General features: G+C 41.2%; 1 protein-coding gene across 6 annotated transcripts in view; it reads left to right on the plus strand.

The window, feature by feature from the left end:
* Window positions 1-20557, plus strand: part of mgat4c (mgat4 family member C) — a 101611-nt gene that overhangs the window by 69929 nt on the left and 11125 nt on the right. The window contains exon 5 of one of the 6 annotated variants that reach the window (XR_011243488.1): window positions 6795-7570. The exons of the other annotated variants lie outside the window; for them this stretch is intronic. The gene's annotated coding sequence lies outside the window, so the exon portion shown is untranslated. Of the gene's footprint in view, window positions 1-6794; window positions 7571-20557 lie in introns of those variants that run through there. 6 annotated transcript variants of the gene reach the window in all.

A 20557-nucleotide genomic window follows, 5' to 3' on the forward strand; every position in this document is an offset into this window, starting at 1 on the left:
AATGTGGAGCCATTTTAGTGCCCTATTAGCTTAGCTCTGCTGAAACACTGCCAACTTGCTTCATCCACGAGTATTGATTAATTGGCACAGAACAGTCTCACCGTCTGGGTTGGCGAGAAAGGAGAGAACAAATGATTCAGCCGACTAAGGAAATGCCAGGGTGTCCATTTGGTGGAGAGCAGGTGTAATTACCAGGTTTCAATTCAAGGTCCTCAGATGGTCCACATGCAGCCTGTAGCAAGGCCTCATGTTGCTATCGTGCAAGGTTTCCAAGGCAACTATCATCGAGTCCCCCAAATTCACACCACCTTGTATTCCCTTTTTTACAATCATTCTGGAAGTTGACAGCTCACCGTACTGCCCATCTATGTATGCATCAGTGATGCCATTAGAGCACACTTAGTCATTTGAATGACACTGTAAATGACATTGTTGATTTGTCACCAGAGGGTCATTTGTCATTTTAGTTGTGACTCGAACAATCTGGACAATTCCTAGCCTGTTATATCCTTCATGAAACATGAAGCAGCTCAGCCATAAATTTATCACAGGCAATGCCATTACCTTTAGCTTGACGGCCCTCAAGCAACGGCAGTGCAATAATAGAGAATAGATTTTATCCCGTATGGAGCCTAGGCTTTCGCTCGTGCTTTATTTCCTCCTTCCAGCCCCCAAGATAAAGGAGAAAATAAGGTAGCCACTGAAGTGTTATACCTACCTTAATGAAAGGTTTTAAACTGATACTGGTATTGACTCCAATGCCGGAGGCGCATGTCTGTATATCAGATGCTCTGTCATAAATGAAGACCAACAATGCTGTTAACCTTCCCTTACACCAACCTAAAGCAAAACAAAATCAAGCACTGCATTGATGAGTCTTATAATTAGATTATCTGTTGCAGTACAATGATTCTCCAGTGAGATCACTAAGAAATGATGAAATTCTTCCGTTTATAAAAATATCAAATCTTATCATGGTCTTTAGCAGCTCGCAACATCTCTTGCAATGTATAGGAACTCAGAGAAAAGAGGCAGATTTTTAACCCCCCATGATTTGCTTGTAGAATCAATAATGATTATGCATTCTGATCAATTACTCCTCCCTGGGGACCGTGTGGCAGCGTCAGTGAATACTTGAGATGCAATGTGTGTGAGATGTCATAAGGAATATAGATATGAGTGCTCATTTCCTGTGTGCCGCCAATACTTTGGTGACCATATGAGCTGTTAATGAAAAAATCAACAGGGTTCGTCAACTGTCATCATGACCAAATGAAGCAGAAAGAAGGGAAGGTAGGAGGAGATGTGATATAGGACCCATTTCTCTGCTCATAAATATGAAGCCAAATCGGAACGTTTGTATAAGAAGAAAAAGCGCTCATATTTAGTGAGGAATTAGCATAGAGCGCTGTCAACATTGATGGGAAATCCTGCGAGAATATTAATGTCAAACTGGTAAGGCGCACATTTTTCTGCCAACACAAATTATGACATCTAAGCTGGATTAGGATTCATCCTTTCATTACTTTATTTGATTTTCTGACATCCTTTCTCCTTGTGCACACATTTTTAGGCCAGCTTACTAAAGAGATTTAGACGTGCAGGGATGAGATGATAGTGGTATAAAAGACTGCTTGTGTGGACTCTATGTTGATTATTTTTTATAGGAAAAATAGTTTGATGACTTCCCACATTTCCTCAAGTCTGTTAACATTTGTGCTGCTACACCAGAAAAAAAGTAACTGATCACCATCACCTTTTTACGTGACACAACAAGAGATATTTTCACGTAATAACAACATATACTATGTTATATAACAAGTAATTTTTCTTCTCATAAGTTATATTATAAGTAATAATAAATTGTAATTTCCAAATCAATTAATATAATTTCATATGTAAAGCCCATATTCACAAATTACAATTTACCTCACAGGGCTTAACAAGGTGTGAGATTCTCTTCCCTTAACCCTCAACAAGATTGAAAATAAACTACAGGGGAAAAAAAGCTTGTTAACAAGGGGGAAAAAAACCTGATAGAAACCTCCGATAGAGTCGCATGTGAGGAACCCCTCTCCCAGGATGGCCAGAAGTGCAATAGATGCTGCATGTAACAACGGAAAACTGTTTTTACAACATTCATGAGAAAACATTGTGTCAAACATAAATGGAGAGGTCTACCAATGTTTGAAGTACTTATACAAAAGAAAGTACTATACATAGTACCATATCAATAGTTAATAGTACACAGAGTTTGCATGCCTGAGATCTTCAGGCAGCGAGGTCCACAGTTGGATAAAGTTTGCACCACTTTGGTCACTTGAGCATTAAAAGCAGTACAGAATAAAGAATAACTCCTATAGGTTGTTGGCCTCTCTCAACATTGGTTGATAGGGCATCCAGCATAGAGTAGAGATATGGGATGCTGCTAGCACCGGGGCTAGAGGATGTAAATATATTCACATCAGATTTTGAGTCAGCTGCAGAATGTTTTGGGGCCATCCAGCTTTGAAAATCGTCCAGGCAGTACATAATATGGTTATATGGTTATAATGTGATTAATCACATAGAGACTGACGAGGACGATAAAAGCATTGTTGGCTGTTTTTCAACATCAGCGAAACAAAAAGAGAATGTTGCAATGTGTCAACCCAATCGTGAAATAAATATTAATCCAGTAATGAATCATATTTATCATTAAAAGTAGTATGTGGGATTAGGAAAGATGTTGTCTCCTTGTCAGGCTCAAGACCACAAAAAATGTGCCCTCTCCTTGTCACACTACCTGATTTATTAGCATAGGCTCATTTGTTTCTCATTAATTATGCACTAATGTCAACTCACTCAGGAAGCCGAGGTCAAGACACTGGAAAAAGATTCCAGGAGTGAATGGACCCAAAGGAGCAAAAGACTTTCGAGAAAGTGAGCTCTGATGTACTTCTCACACTGGGGAACTGGTCGGTGCATCTGAGTGGAGACATCATGGGATGATAGGTGTTCTGGTTAAAGGTTAAAGGTTGTGCACGGCTACTGGGCTCACCCTCATCACAGGGTCTTATCTTCTTTTCTTCCCTCTACCTCCCACATTCCCTTTTCTCACAGTCTCTCTGGTCCTCAACTCGGTGCAACTTGCTGCTGAGCCGTAGCCTGAGAACAGCACGACTCCCCTCCTCCTTATACCTCTACGCCCTCATTATCGGCCACCATCTGCCCGACCTTAGCCTGACATCACTCCTTTCCACCCGGCAGCCCGTCAACACTACCCTCTCACTCTCCACTGGCACCTTGGCTCACAAGCTTGCCACAGCTGCCATCTCTCTTTGAATTACACATTTGTCCTCTTCTGCCATGTTTTATGCTCTGTAATCCCTCTGTCTTGAGTCTCTCTTACAAGAACAAGTTGGATGTAAGCCACTCTACTAGAAACACTGATCTCACGAGAAGTCTTTTGTCAACACACTTTGATTCTTCGGAGCCTCTAAACTCTGCTCATATTTCGAGGTCAGATAAGGTAATGTGGAAGAAATAGTTTTTTGGAAAGATAGAGAGAAGCCACCCAAAACTTTCCTAGAATGCAGTTTGATAAGAGAACTTCAATTTTTCAGAGAAAAAAAGTTAACCCGCAGCACTTTTTCAAAAGAACATGAAAGTCGAATCTAGTCTTCTGAGTTTGAACCTCTGCAGTCATGGTTAAGCCCCGACAGATCGAACTTCTTGGTGTCAGGAGTGTTGATGGCAAAGCCAGCTTCACTATCAGGCCTGTCTTTCTGTCTTCATGTCGTCTACAACTTTGTCTGCCCACAGAGCTTACAGGCAGAGCTGGGAGAGAATGGTGGGCTCGGTGTGACAGATAAACAGGATTTTGTGTCTGGCAAGCCTAAGATTGTCAGCTCCAATCTCTTGAGAGAATTACAACTGGCAGTCAATGCTGGGACACTGGCTCAACAGACAGAGCATCAGACCCTGTGTACCGATGAGTGGGAGATGCCGACTCTTCCATCACGATAGCGCTGCATGGTTTATTCATGCCTGACAGGGTTCAATGTTCCAAGAGTTCCAATGTTTTTCAGTGGTAAAATGGCCTCTTAGTAAACACGTTATAAAGGACAGAATGTAAATGTCACTGGGTCTGTATGAAAGCACAGTAATTGTAGTTTGAATTGAAGAGAATAGGTGGGTGACAAGGCATCTGAGTGAATGCTTCATGATTTATGAGCTTTTAACATTTTCACCTTTCATCTAAAGATTGTCTCTTTATCTCTAGCATTCCCTTTTCGGCCTCTGTTTCAACACCACAGTGGTGGTGGGAGAACAAAGGCCTTAATTGCATAACGAGGGACAACATTTAACAAATAGTCTTCCCAGGAGGTACCATTCTCTCCCAGGTCCAAACCCAGCTTTTGACCTTTATTCTCTGAATGGAACCCCCGGAGGTCACATTGTCGTCATTGTTAAATGTCAGCAGTTAGTGTCTCAAAGCGATGCCAGCAGTTTAAAGCATGTGGGCTGGATAAAAGCCACCTCTCTGCCATCAAAAGCTTCAACCAGGTTGGTATTTCCTTTCGTAAAGAGGGCAGGTTCTCGATGCTCACTAAATCAATTGGAATGAGTTGGCTGCAAGGCCCCTTTGGCATTGAGCAGCATTACCCAGAGATAAGGGAGCTCAGACGTGACGAGCCATATTAACCAGCCAGCTCTCCCTCTGATTGGATCATTGCAGTGCTGCTCGCCTGCAGGAGGGAGCCCGGCATCTAATTGAACAGTCTGGCTCACTGTTGACAAGACTATAATTTCTACATATCACCAAGGAAAACACTCAACTTGTTTTTCTACCTGTGTGCAGAGCCTGTGATGAACGCAAGCTAATTTCTCTTGTGGAGACAAGCCTCAATCAAAGGCAAGGTTTGGATGATTTACTGGGAGGAGAGGTTTCAGAGGAACAAGGGTAGGGGTCTGTGGACAGGGTTAGGCGGATCAATGTCCATTTCTTTAACGGACCCAAAACTCAGATGTTAATCTAATCTGACATCTGTTGGGGGAGGGTGCACAGAATAGAGAGCATGAATTGCATCAGATGTCAAGGGGAACGTGACTAAATAATTCAGTTACTTAAGTGTGGAATGACATTTATCAGATTATGACTAATAATAGTGCAGAGGTTCTACTTAAAGGAATGGTACCTTAATACAAATGCTATAAACAAGTGGTATGGTGTTAAAACTTAATTTAATACAAAAGAGAAACGTGTCCTGTATTGTCGACATCAGAGGAGTTTTTCCTGCTTTATCCAAAAGAGGTAATGTTACATAAAACTAGTGTCCTCTCCCTTTAATTGTTGGGACTATCCTGCCGTCTCAGTCTCATCTTTACTAAAAACAATGACCTGTTCGTTTTGTGTGGTGCATGTGATGTACAGTAAATGATTAGTGATAAAGTACACTCACAATCCTTCTGTCTGTTTCTGCTAATGATTGATGGAATGGTGACATTTACAACCCGTGTTCACGTTTCAGTTGTTTGACCGATGACTCTCATTGTAAGGCCTTACACAGCAATGCATTATGGTGAATAGATAACTGTGACATACTGTATTTCTATTTAATTACCATTGATTAGAGGTAAAACCATCAAGTAGGCCTTGTTCAGTTTCTCATCAAACACATGTGCTTAAAAGTCAGGTTTGCAGTTCCAATCTTGCACCAATACTGATATGCTGCTGTTGTTCCGTGCGTTTGTCGTTATTTATCACAAGCCACATTTTCACTCTTGAAATTACCATCCGGGCATCAAAATGACTGAATGGCCTATTCATACAAGAATTAAGCTAAGAGAGAACTATGAGTGTATAGTATGTTTAAGCTATAAAAGATTTTGTTGGGAGAGATTTAAGCTGTGTTTTGAATAATGGAAAGATCTATAAGACATATTATTTTCTTTCATCTAGTCCCACCCCTCACAAAGCTGCATGTGCATACCCAGGATTGATGCAGTCAGAAGAAACCCTTGCTTCGCGGCTGTCACTGTCAGAAATGAAAACTATCAGCAGCATCAGACAACTGTGTCTAAGGCAATGTTCCATCATTTTGCATGCTCCAGCTCCCATATGGTGTGTTTCCTTTCCTCCTTGAAGAGCTCACCATGCATAATATTGTCTTCTATTTCGAGAGACTCCCTGCCATGCGGTGTGTAGAGTGAAATGTAAAGGTTTCCCCAAACGTCTGTGCCCACCCAGGGCCGAGCCGCACAGCAGCTGTGACTGATAAAGTGGATCCTCTCCACAAGAGGAAAAGAAAAAAAAAAAAACTCTGGTCCCTCTTGACTGTCAACCGACAACTCCTGCCCTGTCCCTGAGGCGCAAATGTCCAACTTCCAAATGCCAACCCAGTCAGGAGTTATCGCCACTATTTCCCCAGCGAAAAATGTCAGATGGTTGGTGATTTTCTGCTTTATGATTTTACAGGAGTGGTGACCGTACAGTGTGAGAGAGATAGTCTGTCCCAGTTTGATAAGTGGGACATAATAATGAAAATGGGTTTTTGAAAACTAATGTAAATCCTCATTTTTTGCTTTGACAAGTCAGCTGAACCTGCAAAAGACAATGTTAAAATTGTTGTCATCCATTTTTTCATCTGTATGCTGTTGATACTGTTTGTGTGCAAACTTAATTTGTTTGCATGTTTTCGCCAGGTTGTTATAAATCATCTTAAATGTACTGGAGCTTCACATGAACATTGGAAACATCCATCATGGGCTGAGCCGTGTCTGATTTTGTTCATTTGGGGTGTATTTCACAGCCAGTGAGACGCAAACCAAAGAGCGAGCAGGCCATGGCTCGGTGCCCATTGTCACTCTTCCTGAACACAGAGCAATAACTGCCCATGCATCTAAACTGAGAATAAAACAAGGTGAGAAAATTTGCACTACGGCAACACTGCAGGGGGAGACACAGTGGAAGGACGCTCAATGACACGCCCAACACGTTCAGCATCACTGCGCTTCTTTATAAAGATTTTATAAAATTGTATATTTTATGTCAAGGACATCAAGTCCAGCAACATTAGCCCAGTAAAACAGCACCGTCTCCTCTCCTGATGGCCGTATGCAGATGGAAGTGGTCACAGATTCAGGAGGTCATGGAAGTGATTTGACATTTGTTGTGAAGAAGCTTCTTAGAGTTGTTACACTGAGATGTGACTGCCATTGCTCATAATTCCTTTTGAGTCATGAATGGAGCCGAGAGAAGAGGCCTACTGGATATTTTCGGTCACTCTGTGATGGATTATTAGCTGGACGCGAACACTTGGACTCTCTTAATACCAGATATAAACACTACACAACATAATGAAGCAAAGGACCAGGAAAAGATATAAATGTGTCTTAGTCACAGAATTGAAATGAATCAGATCAGATGTGTCAGGTATAAATAAATGTCTCATCTCCATATGAGACATGTTTCTACGCTGTCATAGAATTATTATGGATATATTTATTATAAGCAAAGAAACTGAAACTTTAAATCATTTCTCATTGCTATTGGTAACTTTTAGGGCCCCCGCACACTTCTTGCTTACTGTGGCTAGATCTCGTCTTTACACAAGTGAGCGTATTCCAGTGCTAAGAGCCTCTCTAACGAAGATACTTACGTTCCTCATCCTACAAACCACCAACATAAAACATAATTATATTTAGGTGGATTTTTGATTCAAGATAAAATCAGATGAAAGTAGAGCCAAGTAGAACCAATAGGCTATGGACTTTTTGGGGAAGTAAAAAATTTATATAGAGATATATTGACCAATAAATATTTAAAAAACATATATTATCAAACCTTATGACAGAGAAATATAATTGAGTCGTGATCTTCACAGTTTAACCATGAATTTGATTATAATTATCTAAAGGTATATAAAAACACATATACATCCAAATAAATAGAACTTAAAAATGAAAAAGAAAATAAATGTACATCTTTTCTGTATTGTTTACTTTTATTTTCATATAATAGATATGGTGCATATCGGCAAACATAAACACTGGTACTGACATGTCTGTGAAAGGCTCATATTAGCCAAGCGATAAATGTGTTAGGCGTTAGATAAAAGCAGCCAGGATGTTATAATATCATAAAATGAAGTTAGTTAATCATTAAGTTAAAATTGAAAGTATGTGCACAAAATGAACACATGAACAATATGTATACAAATTGTTGCAAAATTACACTTTGCAGTCTTGGCTGTTTAGAAATGATATCATATGGGAACAAAAAACTATAAATATTGACAAGTCAGTAGTTGTCTCTTCAGAAAGTTACCAGATTAGAAATTACACTTGTTACTTATGCATTTGGCAATTCTGTGTTAGGTTGAAAACACTAAATACAATCACGTGGCTGTTTAGAGGCCTTTTCCCTATTTGTTGAAAGGCTTCCTGTGTCCAAAATTATTTACATGTCCTGATGGCTCTAGAGGTGCTTCACATTCTCCCACTCTTACACAAGCACACCTCATAACTTTCTAGTATGAACACAATCTCCCACGATTAGAAGCCGAGGAATACTGTAGGTCTTGAAGACAATAGCAGCAGATCCCAGGGAGTGTCTCCAGCTGGTCGAAGATTTGATCTAACCACAAATCCATTTCGCTAACCTTTGAGCTCACCCAAAGACATCCCTCTGATTTGTATGATTGCATCGCTCATGAATACTCAGTGAGACCCAGGAGCCTTTTTCCTGTCATCTCCATGTATTAATTTCAGTGCACAGTTTGCCCAGTACATTCTCATTGCCTTTTGTTCTGCAAGTGTCTCCGTGTCGATAACACAGGGCGGAAAGCACAACATGACGTACCTCACCACCCAGTAGCACTGAATAACACCTTTGCCTCACTTTTGCTGGAGTAACCTTCAAGCTATCATAATATGAAGACCCCCTCTACATCTGCGCAAACCTGCCAACCGTCCATCCTCCCTATTCTTTGTGAATAGCAGATGAGGATACGGTGCTTACACTGACAAACACAGATGCACATGCAGACAAAATAGCTGCATTAGCTGCATGTGCCAAAGACTGCACACAAAGTAGAGGTCATGAATATTTGACGAGGGCCGCGCAAATCTTGGAGAACTTTAAGCTCAACTCACTGGTCACCATGCATCTTTAATCGGGTCTGCACCTCTTGTCGGACAGCAGGAAAAGGATAACTGCTGGGACCCTGAGTTTGAGAAAGTGGCTGGCCCTCACCACCTTGATGAATAAGTAAACACATTCAACCAGGCAGAGATGCAGTCTGCCGGCTTTCAGTCGATAACAAGTAGATTTGTTTTCTTCTGAAAGCAGTGTTGTTTACAAGCCACCGATTACCCCTCAAATTTGATCCATCTCTCAACATTTTTCACCAAGCTTTGACAAATCCTGGCTCTTAGTCCGACCACATTCGGCTTCCCCCTCCGACGTGCCCAAACTGCAGCCTCTGAAAGGTGTATTTCATGGTGCAATAAAAAAGAAATTAGGTTGTGCCTGCACTGAGCTTCTGTTTATGAGGTTCCCATAAATATTTTCCATCTAAATTTGTGTCAATTTTAGAGCAGCTTCCTCCTATGGAGACAAACTTGATTTTCTCAAGATTGCTTAGTGCTCAAGGTTATTTTCAGTAAGAAACTGTTTGATTTTGATGCAGCTTTGTCAAGGCTACTGAAAAAAACAAAATACATATGAATACACAGACTCTATGCACTTCTGCTTCTGTAATAACCTCAGGTTGCACAGCACAAGTTAAAAGATGCATTTCATTTACGTCAAACATTGATAAAGGTTTTTATTTTTCATGAAATCTAATCCGTTCCATTGCCTGCATGTCATCAAACAAATAAACAATAATGTTTACCAAATGGCTTTGTTGTACTACATACGCGCTTATTAAAATGGAATCTCATTAGGAGCATTGAGCAGCCGTTTTACATGAGATTAATTGGGTTTTTTGAAAGCACTTTCTCTTCATTATCATTCTGTCTTGCAAATGGATTCACTGCAATGGCAATGCATATTCATTTTACAGGAAGCCTGAAAATTGTACGGAAATGAGCCAAAGGTGGAGCTGGGCTGGTGTGCCGACTTGCGTTGAATAATAAACACAAGAACCTCTCAGCTGGAGGTGAAAGAGAATGGCTGTGTCTGAAGAATACATTTGGGAACCTGCTGAAAACAAGCCTTTCACCTTCAGTGAGGATATTGTAGTTAATTTACTCAAGTCTTTGATATTAATTTGTATTGTGTCTAATGGGTTTGTAAGTAATAATCCTGATTACAAATCTGTAAATAGTACACAGTCTATGTGCTCGCAGTTAAAATGATGCACGGGATGCAAGTGTTTTTGTTTCCCATGGTTCCAGGTAAGATTTGGATGCAGCATGTATTCTTGACTACCTCTTCCACTCTAGCGGCATTAATAATGCATCCAGACAAGGTTTTACTGGATGCTGATTTGCTATTTCAAAAGGTAGGGGAATATGTGCAGCACACTCTCTTGATAGAGTGGTCTAGTTGCACTTTGAAATGAATAGGGATGAGTCCCTCCCTCCCTTTTTTTTTTCTTTGACATACTCTTCTGTATGTGTAATGTGTATATTTCAACATCAGAGCAGCCCACTTGGTTTGAAAGCCTGCCTGAGGCTGGGAACCAAACAAAAACTTTTCCTTTTTGCCAAGTTCTGGACTCTTTTACCTGAGGCAAGATGAACTACTTCAAAGGCAAAGGGCATCCTTTGTCAGCATCTCAAACTGACAGCAACCGCTCCACCTCAAAAGTAATTGCACACAACCGCAATTCTAAGAGAAACAGTCCCTTTGGCTATAACCCAAAACAAGAGACATCATTTCACTGAGCTGTAATACACAGATAGATCATTATTAATTATTATTGTCATTAACCTCAGCAGGGTTAATGATGGATCTATCATCAGTCGGAAACGACAAGTAAGGGGGCTTTACCAAAGAGTAATTATCAACATGTCTCCATCTCACTCAGTAAAGTGGAGCAATTAACATTTCGACACACAAGTAACAGTATATGTTACATTAGCACATAATGTAGAGTGAATGTTACAGCCTTTCTTGACTGGTTGCTGATTCTAATTTTCTGTGGGACAAAACCAAGTCAGACCTGGTAATTATCCAGTGCCATTTTTTTTGTGGAGACATTCTGAGACTGTAGCTCAGAACATAAATGTCACTGAACAGTAAAACCCTGGTTAATTAAAGTGTAATTGTGTTGCTGTCGGTCCAGTGCCTCATTTAGTTGTATGTGATTATAGCAATCAAAATGCCGCCACGGTTTCCAGTACAAGTGAGAGAAAAAAGCTATATCGCACAGACACTGAGCTTTTGTGTTATTATCTGATCGTACATTTAACAAAATGATCTGCATCATGTTGTGTTCCATAGGGCACTAACCACACTACTTTACTATTGGTTTCAGTGCTGCTGCAGAAGAAGTGATACAAAGTGCAATTACATAGACTATGTTTGCGATAGACCTGAAAGGGTTAATAGACGTATTGATTGATACAGTTATTCAATAATATAATGCTCTCTGATGGGTGGTTTACTTTCTTTTCTCCAAAAGACACTGTGTTCTGGAGCAGGAATTTAACATTATTCACTATTTTGATATGTTTCCAGTCTGGTTATTTATAGAACAGAGGAAGCTGTGATAGTTTAACAGCGATGGAGAAATTGCTCAGTCGCAGCACCATGTAAAGGGGATGGAATTAGAATAGGGTTTTTATGAGGACCTGAGAGCTCATTTATGTCATCACAAATGCCACAGTGTTTTTCATAACCAAGGTTATAAAATAATAGGCTGATGATGGAAAACTCAAGGTCTGAGCAGTGACCACTGAAATCTGCTGAGCACTGTAATGTTGCTGTGGCATGAACAGGGGCATTAAGGTTGAATAAGTACAGACTTAAAGTCCCAGAATATCTAATTAATGCATGTGTTGTTGGAGAGTCAGGGGAGACCAGACACAACTAACACAGGCAGGCCAGATGTCCAAAAATTAGGCTGCATTTTATTATTTTGCTGGCGATTGTGATGGAAAATTTAAATGCAGGATTTAAGGCAACATTAGGCAACTTTGGTTGAGCAACAGCGGCTTTTACAGCCACACATGGAAGAGGGAAATCTACGATTTTTTGAAATCAGGAGCCATAAAGAGGCCACAATTTCCACACAAAGTTCCTCATTCAGTAAGTTGGACATTTAAGTCATTCCTTGTCTTCTTTTAGCTCTATAGCTTTGAGCAAAGCCACACATCTTTGAATAGATTTTGAAAAATTGTTCCTTGTTCAAGCACATTGTGACATTCAAAAACTATTAACTAATCATTTAATGTCAGTATTCTTAGTAAGTGACTAGTTTTATTAAAAGAAAAACCGCTGACAGGACAGAGGCACTTTAATTAGATCAACTCCAAGGGCAAGGCCAGTGCCCCCTGACCCTGCCACTGGATCTATGTGCCGAGCAATGAAATGGTTTCATGTACAGAAAAAAAGAGCAACAAGATTATCAATTGTGATCAGTTGTTTGTGTTGGTTACAATTCCCAGCTTCTTGAACTGGAAGGGTTGTAGCTGTAAGAAATAAACACACCAAACCCCTTTGAAATGTTCATCCTCTTCCCCTGGTCTTTATGACTTGTAAGTATTTGAGCTGATCTAGCGATGGCCATTACTCTCGAACCTGCTTGGCTTGATTTCAACACGTCTCACTCAAGTTACTTGCAAGAACAGATTTTGGAGGTGTGGCATGGGAATGAAAGATGCATCAGTCTCCCTATTACAAATTAATGTACCATCAAAATTATTTTTAAAGCCAATATGAATCGTCGATTCAAAGAAATGACTTGTGTTGTCACGTTCATTGTGCAGGATCAATAATCCTCCCCACATACATTTCAGCAGTATCAATGATTCTCTTGAAGGGGCTTTTTAAACATTTGTTTTTGATAACCAGAGAGGCTCACTGAGGGCTGCCCAGTCAGGGGTATTGGAGATAAATGTCTTTTAGTGATTGGCCATCCCACACATCTCTCATCAAATATTAATGCTGGAGACTTGGGAGTAGTCCGATGATGCAGGGATATAGGATATTTGCCCATCAGTTTAGCACTGGGATAGGTAGTCAATGTCTCAACAGAGAACAATAGAATTCAATGCTGGTGAGGTCTGCAGGAAACATGTGCTTCTCAACTGAGGTATTGTGCTGTACATCTTTATTTTTGCTTGTTGCTTCTTGTCCTGCAATGCACTGAAAGGTTTGAACTGAGTTATTCTGCCTGGCTTTTTTTTGCTTACTTTTCATTTAAGCATGATTCTTATTTAAACCACTGTTGTATTTTCAAATGTATCTATAATGAAGACAATTCTAGACTGCTGCTTCACTGCTTTTGTTATATTGGTACTTATTCTAATATCCCATTGCCCTGTACACATTTCTGTAGTGTACAGGGAACTTATATGTCCAGAAACAATGCAGCAACATTATCATCTCACTGAAGTTGTGTTTCTGTTCAGCCACTAAATGTAAGACCACTACATACTCTCCTTCAACCATCTATGCTGGTCTCCACCAGTGCCTGAGCAATAAAACTGCATGTTGTCAATGCTGATCATTAGCTTTTGTCTTCAGACTTGATGCCAAACAAACAGTGGGTTAAGCTTTAGATTATACCCTTAAATGTCTACCTTATATGCTACCAACTTAATATTTAGACCTCATTTCCACTCTACGCATTATAATTTTAGAAAGTTAAAGAAACATTATGAGCACATCTGATATGATTACTGAGACACTGTATGATGAATTCTGCTTGCTGATAGTCTGTGGTGGAGATTTCCCATTACATGTCATGGACTTTGCTGAGTCACACATTAAAATGCAGACATTATTGCAGTTATTACAAATCACAGTGGGACCCTAGGTGATACTATTCCTGTGTGTTAGCAGGGCTTATAGGTTATGAGTCACAGCTACAAGATATTTGTAATTTGAGTTGTACATCTCTCTCTCTCTCTATATATATATATATATTTATAAAGCCCACAGTGTCTGGATATATTCAGTGTCAACGCCTGACCTTCAAAAAATGTCCCTTGATAACATCAGTTCAAGTTTAACTTCTCTGATAGCAGCTCAAAGACATAATAGTTCATATTGACTTCATATCATTGGACTAGTGCAGTTCCATGTCAGTTCCAGGATGCATTTATCTGATTACATTAAATTGCCCCCTAATTAAAAAGTAGAAAGCGGCATGTTGAAATATACCTGAGTACTTTGTATGTGATTGAATTCAAAACCCAGTTTGTAAGCTTACAGTCAATACTCTCCACTTGACCAAAAAGCTCATTCCCTAAGAGCACTTCAATGTATGCGCTGTCATACTGGGTGAAACCGGGCCATCTTATTGAGTGTCCAGTCCTCACTTCAACATGGAGCCTTTTGAAAAGCCTGCGAGTGCCCCATCCTTCTCTGCACTAAATGTGTAGGGAGGAGATAGTGCATTCTCATGTTATCTGCTACCGGCCTATTGCCCCTTCAGCCATTTTCTCATTTCACAGATTTGACCAGGAGGTGACCTTGGTTTTTTAAGTGCTTTTAGGGCAGAGCCAAGTCTCATCTTCCTTTTTCCTGTCTCACAAATGGAGACGGAGAGGAGAGGGGATTTCTTTCTACAATGGTCCTCTTTTTTTTCTTCCCCTCTCATGCCCATAGCCACTGTCCAGTTTTTTCCCCCACAAAGTAGACGGCAGGCTGTTGTCTGCTAATTCACGTGGGTCTGTGCTTTAATGTAGAAAATGGCCTTGGGGGAGCAGCAGCATATGGTTATGACACATGACGTCAGGCGTAGAGGGCAGTCAGGGAGTTTGAAGTAGGAAGACACACAGTCCATTAGCCGAATGTGATATAACAAAGAATTAATTGAATATCTTTGCCCCAGAGAGTACTTCACAAATTTCAAATACTAATCATCTTGTGTCTCAGATGTTGGTAATAATTTATATCACCAGCTGCACTTTCACAACCTCACACAAGGGATGTTGAAGAAATGGAGACCATATGCATGGGTCTGCATGTGTACAGGGGACATACACATGTCGAGTGTGTTTTCTAGTGGAAATAAGTAGACAGTATCGCAGTCCTCCATCGACATCCCTCCCAAGTGCACCTCTGGCAGAGCGTTAATCTGGGTCAAAGTACTAACTGCTTAGAAGGGCCTGGGAGAGGCTGGCTCGCGTATGAATCATTTCTCACACCTCCCGTCCTCATTATGCTCACCGCAGCTGGAACGACAAAGGGCTGTCATATTTTCCCCTGACCTCAAACGTAAACATCCCGTCAACGGTCTAGATGCACATCAGCTTACAAGGCTTCAGTAGGAAACGGATCCTCAGTCTCTTTCTCTTTGAGGCCGTTGGTGACTCTCTCCAGTACACCACTGCGGGGCTGCTCGCAGCTACAAGAGATATGAGACCTTCATGTCTCCGGCCAAGTTAAAAGAAATCAAATGGCGGAAAGATATGGACTGATCGGACGAAGCTCTTCACAGCCACCTTTCAATTGCTGACCAGGCTGGGTGATCTGGATGATTATACTGCTGTAGCAAAGGGGCCACAGCTATTTGTTTGGAGGGTCTTGATGCTTGATTGCTCTGAAGCTAGCATCAACGTGTGGCGCGTGCTCAATATTTCACGAGATTGTTCTCTAGAAGCTTGCACCACCTGTGCCAGTGCCGCTTCCTCGAAACAAACAAGCCTTAATGCTGATGCATTGAAAAGCTTCCTTGATGTGTCCAACACATCCTGGACTGAGAACAAGACACTGTCTTATCAGTGTGTGAGCTTACAAAGGGAAGGACACTGGGACCAGTGGGGATAGAAAGGGCTGTTTGGCAGCACATCGGAATATTCTTGTATCACAGAGCCTGACAGGCTGACTGGCTGAGGCCGTTTCGGGTTTGTAATGCTCCAAGGCTTGTCTTGCATACAGGTTCCTTCTGGGAGAACAGCTGCAAGTGTCGTTGTTACTCCCTTGAGGGCCATGGCGGTGGTAGTGGTGGCGGTTGGTGCCGGTGGGGTGGTGGTGGTGGTGGTGCTGAGGGGGGAGGCAGCGCACTCGGCAGTGTGTCCGTGGGGAACACATCACATTCAGTACACAAACACGCACACAGACTCTCTCCCCTCTACCGCCCTCCCCACAACACCTCCTCCTCCCATTAGAGTGAGTGAGCTAAAGCTGCTGACAGCGGTGACAGGCTGAGCGCAGGGAGGAGACGGGGGTGGCGCTGCTGCTGCTGTGGTAGGGTGGCACATCTGTTTGGGTCCTTGTCGCAGTTGTCTGGCCTCCGGAGTTTGACGCGGCTGGGATTGGTAAAGCCCACCACGTCTGTGGCCATTTTATGATCAGAAAACCATTTGGCAGCTTACAGGCGCAGCGGGGGAAAAAACGGAGCAAAATGAGAGTTGGTGTTGTCACCTTAAATAACATGATGACTCCCTCTGGAGATTACCTTTGTGGAGATGACAGGCCATCAACCTCGAACACGATTGGCTGTTGTGACACACTGGGTTTACAGGAATTACATGGTGGATCTCACTCTAACACAGCTTTCAGGCTTTAATTCACCACTCACTGACAATTCCCCAATGCATCCCAATAATAAAGATAATTTCCGTGTTTTTATAAGGGGCGTGGTTGTCTGACAAGGGGTGCTAAGAATTTGTGTGGCAAGCTCTATAAATGTAGTAATTGGTAAGTATTTGACCAATTCGATTTAATAACAAAACAGCTACTTCATTATAAGGGGATTTATTCTTCCACTCTGGGCCTCAATTTTGTTATCAACAAAAGCCTCTGTTACTCTCAGCTTTTTATCAAGACAGAAAGTCTATTGAAAGTGGCTGACTGCTTGATGCAAGGCAACTGCTGAATCCCCTCAAATCTGCAGGCTTAATTGATTATTTGTGCAGAGCTGTATCTGCAAGGTGCAGGATGCCCAGGGGAAATAATGTAAAACAGATAACAAGATGAAATGTGGGAGAATTGCTTTCTGCTGCCCATTTTATTAATCTTTTTCTCTTTATTCACAGTTTCCCATCTCGGTTTTCCCATTACAGGAAACACAGCTTCACATTTTAAAAACAGTACTGCCTCAATCGACAGTTGAGAGTTGATTCAAGCCGGCAAGAAAATTGTTTGTTAAAAGGTTAATTTGATTTCTGAATAACACATGGAGGGACTCAGTGTTGTGAGTACCCAAGACTCCCGAAGGAGAACATTTTATTTTCAAATCTCATCTTCATTATTCTGCCTTTTTCAGTGCCTTGCTGAAATTCAAAGCAATGAATTCATGATGCTGATAGAGCACACACTATAGAGGCTCTTTTTTTGATGCAATCAATTCAGATTTTTTTATATACATATTTGCTGGTTCAGTCCTCAGCACAGCCACATGATGTCCAAAGCATCCTGACACTTAAGTGGAAATGACTTTAGACGAACAACCTTGGGAGGGTGGGATGTGAAATTACTATGGAACTCAACTCATGTTTGTGGCATGTCAGTACCGCTCTCCTCAATCCTGATACCTTATTTCCCCATTTCCTCTGCTCCTCACACTCTCGACAGAAGACCCAGTGTCGTTGGCATGCAGGAGGACTGCCTCTGCTCTGCAGCAATCAGGCCATTATGGATGGGGGGGGAATGGAAGGCTTTTTTGTTTTTTTCTTTGTTTTATTTTTCCTTTTTCTCCTCTGTGTGATATAGAATTCTTCACATTAGGTTGCGCATCAGGCCAGAACATAATTGCCCTCTCCACACTAGGGAGATCCTTGTTTTCCATTTCAAGTCTGCTGCCGTCAGATTCCACCATCAGAGGGAGGGGGTGTAGCAGGGGAGATGGAGACAATTCCTGGATCAGTCATCTCATGTGGGCTGCCAGAGAAGCATGGACGACATTGAGGATGAATGCAGAGATAGCTTGCCAAGGTACTTTCTGCCTGAAACACAAAAGACCTAGGGTATTGAAAAAATAATGTATAAAACCTACTTTCTCAAACAGAAATTGCATTCTACCTAATGGTGAAACAGTGACGGGTGATTATTTATCCATCTGACATGGGAATTTGCTGGTTTTCTTTGTTTTTTATCATGGTACACTGAATATCCTTTGGTTGTTGGACTTATAATCGAGCAAGAGGAGCGGTTTGATGGTTGAAGGCCCTGACACAAAGCAACTGCTGAATCCCCACAAATCTGCAGGCTTAATTGATTATTCGTGCAGAGCCGTGTATCTTCAAGGTGCAGGATGCCCGTAGGAAACAGTGTAAAGCAGATAACAAGATGAAATGTGGGAGATTTGGATTATGAAATGCTATTAATCTGTCCATTTTATCAATATTTACACTTTTATGCACAGTTTTCCATCTACGTTTTTTCCTATCACAGAATCACTGCTTCACATTGTAAAAACAGTGTGGTCTAAATTGAAAGTGTTTGTTAAGTGGTTATTTTCATTTCTGGACAACCCACAGAGAAGAACATTTTGTTTTCATTTCTCTCTTTAGACTGTCTGTTGGAGAAAAAAACCTGCACTCTGAAGACTGAAGAACTTGGGATGGGCTTTTTTTTTTTCAAAATTTTATCAATGCACATTAAGGATGACGGGTGTGATCGAGTTCATCCAGTCTTGAGAACTTACATTTTTCCTCTTCATTTTGAGAGTAGTTTACACAGACCTCTCCTGTTGTTTCTCGTTTTCTGTCCCTTGTGTGCTCATCTTTCTGCACAGCAAGATAATAGCCCTCAGCATGCTATGACGTCAGGGATTGATGGGCAGAAGACGTTTCCAAGCCCCGAGGCTCAAGTCATGATGTGATACAACCAGGTGATAATTTCCTTGGAGGATTTTTTTGGTCGTGGATTTTCTAACGTGTTTCTTCCAGGAGCAACCGTAGTAACAATCATTAGGAATTTCTGGCAACCAGGCGGGTGTGTCTGTTTACAGCTGCCAAAGTGGAGAAATAGACAACAAATAGAGGAGATCACTGAGTGTACTGAATTGAAAACTGCGAGTCTTCAAGAATCAAAATCTAACGGAATTTACGAGGTCCTTGCGGCGGGAACACTCGACTGTTTTGCCACAACGCTCCCTTTGTGACAGTCTAACAGGATTTAACCTCTTACTGAGAGCATGGTGCTCAAAAGGAGTTCAGGACAGACAGCCGATTTGAGTTTAAGGGAACATGTGGGCTGGGCAAAGCGAAAGAGTGAGGTGGTGTTGTGGTTTATTTGGTCCAGTTCACACACACACAGCGCATAATGGATATTTAACAGCTCCAGCCCGCTGGAAGTGTGCTGTGTCCTGAAACGGTGCAGGGGACATCTGAGTGAGTGTGTGAGTGCCAGGATGACACAACCCATTAAAATACACTTAGTCCATTTCACTTCTACATTTTCACTTCAAGCCACAAGAATGAACACTACATAATGTATGTTGGCAGTGAACCAATTTATATCTACCTATTAATACCACAATCGTCTGTATGTCTGTCTGTCAGTCTGCACTTGCAGTCAGTGGGGTGGGGCAGTGTGTCTTCAGTCTGTTGACCAAGTTTAACAGACCTCTGATATAGCCGACATACTATGTATGTGAAAAATGTCAATCAATCAATCAAATTGTATTTGTATAGCCCATATTCACAAATCACAATTTATCTCATAGGGCTTTAACAAGGTGTGACACCCTCTGCACTTAGCCCTCAACAAGAGTAAGAAAGGTCTGTGAAAAAAATGTAGAAACCTCAGCGAGAGTCACATGTGAGGGATCCCTCTCCCAGGACAGACAGAAGTGCAATAGATGATAGACAATTTTAGTAAATCAGTTAAAAGTATATAAAAACACATGTGAACAGTCATAAGGGAAATTCAGATTAATCTCAAAACATTAGCAATACAAATATATATATTTTTTTAATTGCAGATAAATCAGATTGGATGAGCAGAAAGTTTTCCAGCTTCACTCTGAACCATAGACTGTTTATAAAAAGTTCTGCACACAACGTCCAGCACACAAACAATTAAAAGTAAGCTGTAGAACTCACTTATGACAAGGAATAATTCTGAAGTATCTGCAGAGCATTAACACAGGACAAGAGAACAGCCAAGTTTAGAACGTGCACATATACACTGTATGTGTAGCTACTCTATTTCATAATCCAAGACTGGAAAAATGGATGGCGATTTCGTTTTTCTGCGTCATTTCTAAGATGCACAAGATGTGTGCATCTTAGTCACAGTTAAATCTGGGGTAACAGAAACAACCATGTTTCCCAGCTGCGCCTTTGGCACGTTGAGCATCTCATCCTCTTCATACTCTGAATTATTAAAACAAGAGAGGCGCCTCGCTTTGTCTCGTATCATCGGGACAGACATCGAGTCCAATCGGAGAGATCAGCTCTCCCCCCCAACATGAAGCACAATACTTGTTTTAATTGTAGCTCT

This window comes from Paralichthys olivaceus, chromosome 7 (assembly GCF_024713975.1).
Source record: "Paralichthys olivaceus isolate ysfri-2021 chromosome 7, ASM2471397v2, whole genome shotgun sequence".
In the NCBI taxonomy this organism is placed as follows: Eukaryota; Metazoa; Chordata; class Actinopteri; order Pleuronectiformes; family Paralichthyidae; genus Paralichthys; species Paralichthys olivaceus.